The following is a 7,596-nucleotide window of genomic DNA, read 5'->3' on the forward strand; positions in this document are numbered from 1 at the left end:
CTCATACTACTTTCACTATCTCATATTCAGGATCACTCAAATGGACCCCCACATTTGTAGTGTACTTACTCTTCATCTCTCCTTCATACAGTTGCTTTAAAGTACCACTTAGCAGTAATGGGATACATGAGACCATTCTTAACGTCCCAGTTATTAGAATTCTCTCCTCTTGGAATTACTTTATATATAGTTTATTTTTACTTATGCACTGCCCCCCAAACTCTAGGTACAGGTGCCAGGAAGACAATGATTTTTATTTCTAGCACCTAGCACAGTGTAGTAGACTCAATAAATGTTTGTCTATTTAATTTCATGTTTGGGGTTTTATTTCATTTTCCTTATAGTATTGTAAATTTAAAATTAGAAGAGACCTGAGACCATCTAGTACAATATATCCTCATTTTACAGATGAAGAAACTGGGGCCCAGAGAGGTTAAATCACTTCTCCAAGATCACACAGGTAGGACATATCTGAGGGGGGATTTGAACGCAGGTTAATTGACTTAAGATCCAGAGTTCTTACTGTTGTCATGTGCTACCTTCCTCCTTAAAAGCTAAAGAATTTGGGGTAATATTTTACCCATCATTTTGCATATTTATTCGACCTTTTGTTTTTAGTGACTGTTAAAGTTATAAGAAAATGTTAAAATGAATATATCATATCAAATCATTCTAAAAACTATTTTAACAATAAATTATAATTTGAATTTTTGCCTATTGTGAAATTTCCTTTCTACTATTATTTCAATGGTACAAAATACCTACAAAATACAAAATAATTGTTCATTTTAGACATCCTCCCAACTATATATTTTCTCTTATAAAATGAATGCATACAAGTAGACACATTATAAAAAAGGGGCTAGATCTCCACCTCAAATTTCTATAAGATAACATATTTATCATAGCACTTTTATAAATAATTATTTCATTTGATTCTCACAATAACAGCTTAGAGGAAATTGGGTAGTTATTATTATTCCTGACCAATAGATTCAGGACCTAAAAGAGAGATGATGAATGAAATGCCCAAAGTCACAGTGTTAGTCTCTGGTTCTAATTTTTTTTTCACGAGGACCCACTTTTCCTAAAAGTTTTTCTCAGGGCAATTTTGACATCTTTATTCCTTAGGCTATAGATCAGGGGGTTAAGCATAGGCAATACTGTAGTATAAAATATAGAGGACACTTTACCTTAGGTTAAAGATTGGACAGATGATGGCTGCAGGTACACAACCATGGCAGAGCCAAAAGTGAGGGTAACAGCGGCAATGTGGGAGCTACAGGTGGTAAAAGCTTTGAATCTACCTTCAGTGGAACAGATGCGAAGGATACTGGTGATGATGAAGAAGTAGGAGCTAAGGATAGTTAGTGTAGGGGTGAGGATATTAACTGCACTTAAATACAAGACTAAAAGTTCATTCACATAGGTGCTGGAGCAGGAGAGGCTCAAGAGGGGAAGGAGATCACAGAAGTAATAGTTGATGATATTGGCTTTGCAAAACATTAGTCTCTGCATGAAGCCTGTGTGAATCGTGGCTCCAACAATTGCCAGAAAGTATACCCCTGCCATGAGCCAGGAGCAAACCTGATGGTTCATCAGGATATTATAAAGTAGGGGGCTGCAAATGGCAACATAGCGATTATATGCCATCACTGCCAACATGTGGCACTCAGCAATAGCAAAAATGAGGAAGAAATAGAGCTAAGCCATGCACTCATTGTAGGAGATGATATTTTTTTCTGACACAAAGTTCACCAGCATTTTGGGGGTGATGACAGTGGAGTGACAGAGATCAATGAAGGACAAGTTTCTAATGAAATAGTACATGGGGGTGTGAAGGTGAGTATTCAGTACAATTAATAGGATCATGCCCAAGTTTCCCACCACAGTGGCTGAATAGATGAGCAGGAAGAGAATGAACAAGGGGAGTTGGAGTGTTGGCTCATCTGTTAGGCCCTCGAGGAAGAAGTGGGTGACTGTGGAGTGATTATGTGAATCCATTATCTTCTTGCAATGAAATCTTTCTGGAAATAAAAGTAAGGTATCAGCAGCATACTTGAAATCACAGAGACAGCACTCAAACTTGAGTTCCTATGGATGGGAGAGAGCTGGGTCTGCATGTATAGTTTTATTGAAATACAAGCATACATATGAAATATATATACAACTTAGTTGCAATCAGTTGACTAAGCATAATATAGCTGTGAACCCCTAGTTTTTATTCCTGTGACAACCAAGCAGCACACCAGTCTTTGCTATCTTAGATCTCTCAGGGATTCCTTATTTAAGCCCCCTTTTCTATGGCTTAGACTCCTTGTAGTATTAACTCTGTAGACCAGCTCCCAGTTACTTAAACCTAGAGGGACACTTTCTTTAGGTAGTTCCTTTTGAAAATTGTCATATTCATGTTGTGACGGTAAAATGTGGTGACCATAATAATAATATTGGCATTTACATATCTCTTTACATACATTAACATAGGAGACAGAATACATAGTAAATAGATATCTAATAGTAAACTCAAGAAGACATGGCTTTAAGTATTTATTGTCTTTGATGGATACTGGCTACTATGTTTTGTTGGGAAATTGAACAAACCACTCAGTGTCCTGGGCAACTCTCTAGGACTGTAACTTGCAAAAGAGTTGCAGATGTGTCTTAATAGAATGAGTTGGTTTCCTCACCAGGATTTTTCTACAATGATGACTTCACAGGTAAGGCTAAAACAAATTAAAAAACTTTGTCTCATTTGAACCTCACAATAACCATGTAAGGTAGGTACTTTGAGAATTATGATTTATGTTGTTTTGTTTTGCTAGTTGAGAAATAAAACAGGTATGTGTGAGTGGCATTCCAAGTGGTGACAGAAACAAGATGGTAAAATTTGAATCCATATCTTCCTAATTTTAAGTCTAGTACTCTTTCTGTTGCTCCAAGTTGCCTATCCCCTGGACAGATGTTTCCATAATATGAACATCTTTTTTGGCCTCCAGTCAATGTATCATTGAAACTAGACTATAAGGAGTGGATCCATTCATAAAGTGAATGCTAAAGACATATTGCATACTTTTAAAAATATGCCAAAGGCTAGAACTAACAAGTTTCAAGTATGGGAGTTTCTTCTTCTTCTTGATAGCTTAAAACATATATTTCTCCCGATTTGGAGAGGGATATTACTAGATCTTTTTCTCTTGTTGCTAGGAAAGGCTCAATGACTATTTTCTTCAAATTCCTCTTTAGGGACAGAGCTGGGAAGTCTCCATATGGACTCCAGAGATGTAGGTCACAAAATATATTGCTTTGTTTCTCTTGCTGAGTCAACATCTTAAAGCCCTAATATTGGTCTATTTCAGCATATAGAAACAAAGAGCAAAGAGGTAACCCAGCAGAGGTATGAAGACATTCAAACTTCAAATTATACCTTGGCATTTATTGAACTTCCTACTCAGCAAGTCCTTAGTTCCTTAGCTTATAAATAAATGTGCTGCTACACATGTGGCAAACACCCATTTCCCTATTACTACCTAGAGGCGGAGCAGAATTTCTAAGTACCTAAATTCCAAAGAAATGTTCTGTGCCCCTGAAATAACAGACCTACTCATCACCCACTTATCCTCCTTTTGACTTGACCCAGGCCATGTTAAATAGGGAGTCATCATATGGACTAGAGAACAGTGATGGTCTCTGTCAAGAAAGATCTTGTGGGAAGCAGTAGTGTTAAGTGGATTGGCTAGCAAGATCCCAGGCATAGTTTGTAACAAGAATTCTGTTTCTGTTTTTTGCATTTACCGATGGCATTGTCATTTATTTTAAGAATGTTTGTAAAATTCTCCAAATTAAATTAATTTTGTATGGATCTCTGGGAAGGGAAGAGGGGGTGATACATTGGATACTGTGCTAATGTAAGAAATAGAAAATATCAATAAAACTTATTAAAAATTAAATTTATAGAATCTCAGGATTGTACTATTCTTCCAAGAAAATATAATTCAACCTGAATGAGAATCTACTCTGCAGCATTCAGTTTAGTTTAAACATGCAGGGTAGCACAAAATAGTAATGGGGCATCCCAACTCTTACAAGGTTGAGAATCTCAGCATTGGTGAAATATTTGGGATTCATTCATGTCTTGAAGGGCACTATTGCTCCTCAGTATAGAGACAAAAGAAAATTTCCCCCTGATTGCCAAAGTCACACAGCTAGAGTGTGACAGAGTCAGCAGAATTTTGAACCCCTTTCTGGGGAGAGTATAGGAGTCAAAGCCACTTTGAATGATAATGTCTATGCACAATTTTTAATCGCCTAGTACCTAGGTGTTTAAGTAGTCCTAAAATGCACAGTTCAGTGATGGACAGAAGTCACTAGGTAGAAGGAATATCATAGGATATTCATGTCTGAGTTTGGAAGGAAAAATCAGGACATACAAGTCAGTTACTCACCCTCTAGATTTGCATCTTATAGGTTCTTTGCTGTTAGCATTCTGTAAGGCAAATAGACCTGATGTTCTGGGTACTAACAATTCTGGGGACAGACTTGGCCTACTTGTCATGCTGAAAGAACTGGAGCAAGGACTTCAGTCTCTAAGGTATCATGGTGAGTTCTCTGAGCCACAGATCACGGCTTCTAACAGTGACTTCATTGTCAGGGTCTTCTCTGGCTTCAGGGGAGGAAATAGTCCCGCCTAATTTCAGAAGAAATGATCATTATGGAAGTTCTCTTCTAGTATAAGAGAGTCATGGGATTTTATTTGAAACAGAAGTAAAGGTTCCCACAAGATATCCCCTCATCAGGGACCCATCATGTCTGAAAATGAGCCAGGGGAATTTTCCTTTCCTCCTCTTAACATTATATCCCTACTGGCTTCCTATATGTTTAATTTTCCTTAGCAAACATACCTTATCTCATCACAGCTTTTACTCTGATGGATAATGTCAGAAACAGAGCAATAGAGCTCCAGGCAGATTTCTTGCTAAGTCCTTTCTTAGAAAGGGACATTTTCTGGGAATTTTGAAACCATTGGAAAAAATAAATAAACAAATAACCACAAACTCTTCTTTTTAATGGAGAGAAGTGAATGCATTTGGAAAAGTGGATATCTGCATTGTTAACTTTATTTAATTTTATTTTGAACCTTTTCCACATCTACAATTGCTTTCTAAGTTTAGACTTACCATAGTTTTGAATGGATGATAAATCATTTCAAAGTATATGGAATTTGGGATGGCTTCTAAGGCACCTGTGTGTTTGTAGGGGAGGGAGTCTTTGATGTTACACAAAATGAAAAGGTCATAGGTAATCCAGACTTAATGTGATATAGTTTTATTTTTCAAAATTCAGTTTATAGCCAGCAATACCCAGCAATACCTAAGTAGCTAGAAAGCCCTTATTGCCTTTGGGACTATTTCTCTTGCTAACTTTCAGGATGTGTATGTAGAAATCAGGGAAATGAGGATAGAGTAAAGATGGAGAGAAGTGGTTTTCTCAATCTAAACTCTTGACTTGAGAAAATTCATTTGAACTCCCTTCTTTTCCCAGAGAAGGGGGTGATCTATGCAAACAACAGTAGCTATATGGAGGAGACCAAAAAGGGTTATTGACCTTGGTCCTACTATCCCCTACCTCCTTAACAGCTAACCAAATATACTCCCTATAGTCACCTTCCTGTAAGGAAATTATGGTCTAACATATGCAGAAGTACAAAAACCCCTTAAAATGCTACTTTGCTCATGTAACAAAATTATACACTAATATAATAAGATATACTTCAAGCATCACATGTTAAGAATATGTTTCATAGGTTGCTTGGAGTACAAAACATATAGTATCACATGTCAATATTTTATAGAGTCACTAGAGATCATATGAAATACATAATACATAGTCTCATCCAACACAGCTGCATTCAGTAATCTGACATAGAGGTAACACAAAAACATTATATGTATTAATAGATACATACATATGTAATAATATCTCAAAGATGTATACATACAACATATACATGGGAGAACTAGCTAATAAGTTAGTTACAAGAAACCAAATAGAAAATGAAAAATATTGATGACTGTAGTCATATATTTTTGTTCAACCAATGAAAAAGAAAAGTTCAGGATTGGGGAGATATGGAAAGAGAGGAAGCAATCCATACTAGAAAGGAAAGGGATCTTTTCTGGATTACAATATTATATGAGTTGGTGTACTATGATATAGTAGCCAAAAGAAAACTCATATAATTTTATATTTCAAAAATCTAGTATTTCTTTAGTGGGTGTGTATGGGGTGCTCCCTTCATGGATGCAGATCATAACCTTTTTATGCCTTAGTTTTGATTGTTATTGAAAGTTGTTGTAGATGAACAAATGAACCTCCCTGAAGCCAGTCTAGTGATGATCCTCTGCAATTAACCAGGTTGGTCCTCAAAAAACCAACATATATTTTGGTCACTAGCTTCCTACTACTTATCTTAAATTTATTGACAGACATAATATACAGAATAGTAGTGGTGCGAAATAGTTTTATTATACTCTGCCCTAATATAATATTGAGTTTAATTTTGGGAAATTCATTTGGGAAGATCACCAAAAAACTGTAGCACATACAGAGAATTATGATCAAGGATAGTGAGGGGGCTCAAAGTGATGCCACAGAAATATTGACTTTAGACTCCTAGGATAATTAGCCAGACAAGAGACAATTTAGTGGGCCTGAAAATTTTCACAGAATAAAAAAATTGAATTATTTGAAGGTGAGAATTGATTTATCAATTACTATGCTTCAGTCAACAATATAGTTATATGTTGGATTATAACACTAGCATTAGCAATAAAAGAGATATGAAATGGCAATTTATAATGAGGTAATTTTAACCTGTTATGGAAGCAAGTTTCATTAAATATATTAGTAATGTAAGAAAATGGAAAAAATGGTTATATATTCTATCACAAAAGGCCAGATTAAATAAATTAGTGGAAATGTGGCATATATTATATATTAACTATCAATTTTTGTTTTTGCCTCATATATTGTCATGTTAATGTAAAACATTCTATGGATGTTGATATTTTTAAAAAGTCAAAAGGGACTTCAGAGCCCATTTAGTACAACCCGTATTTAGCTAATAATCCCCTTACAACCCCCTCAAAATTTATTATCCAGACATCCTTTGAAGATCTAAAGTGAAGACAAACCTACTGACTCCAAAGGTAACACATTCCACCTTTGGACTATTAGAAATTTTAAAATTTCTATTAAGTTTGAATATTCTTCTTTGCAGTTTGTGCCCATTGATCTTAGTTTTGCTCTCTGGGCCTAAGAAAAATGTATCTAATTGTGTTGTTGTTCAGTCATTTCAGTCATTTTTGTGTCTGACTATTTATGATGCCCTTTGGGCTTTTTCTTTGTCAAAGATACTGGGGTGGTTTGCCATTTCCTTCTCCAGCTCATTTTACAGATGAGGAAACTGAGGCAAACAGGGTTAAGTGACTTGTCTAGGGTTATGTAGTTAGTAAGTCTCTAAGACTACATTAGAACTCAAATCTTCTTGACTTTAGGCCCAGTGTTCTAGCTACTGAGCCACTGAGTTTCCCCAGAGAG

At 35.9% G+C, this 7,596-nt stretch overlaps 1 pseudogene; it reads right to left on the reverse strand.

The window, feature by feature from the left end:
- Positions 1-1,068: 1,068 nt before the first annotated feature.
- On the reverse strand, positions 1,069-2,004 carry LOC122748767 (annotated as a pseudogene).
- Positions 2,005-7,596: the final 5,592 nt, after the last annotated feature.

Source organism: Dromiciops gliroides, chromosome 3 (assembly GCF_019393635.1).
Source record: "Dromiciops gliroides isolate mDroGli1 chromosome 3, mDroGli1.pri, whole genome shotgun sequence".
NCBI lineage: Eukaryota > Metazoa > Chordata > Mammalia > Microbiotheria > Microbiotheriidae > Dromiciops > Dromiciops gliroides.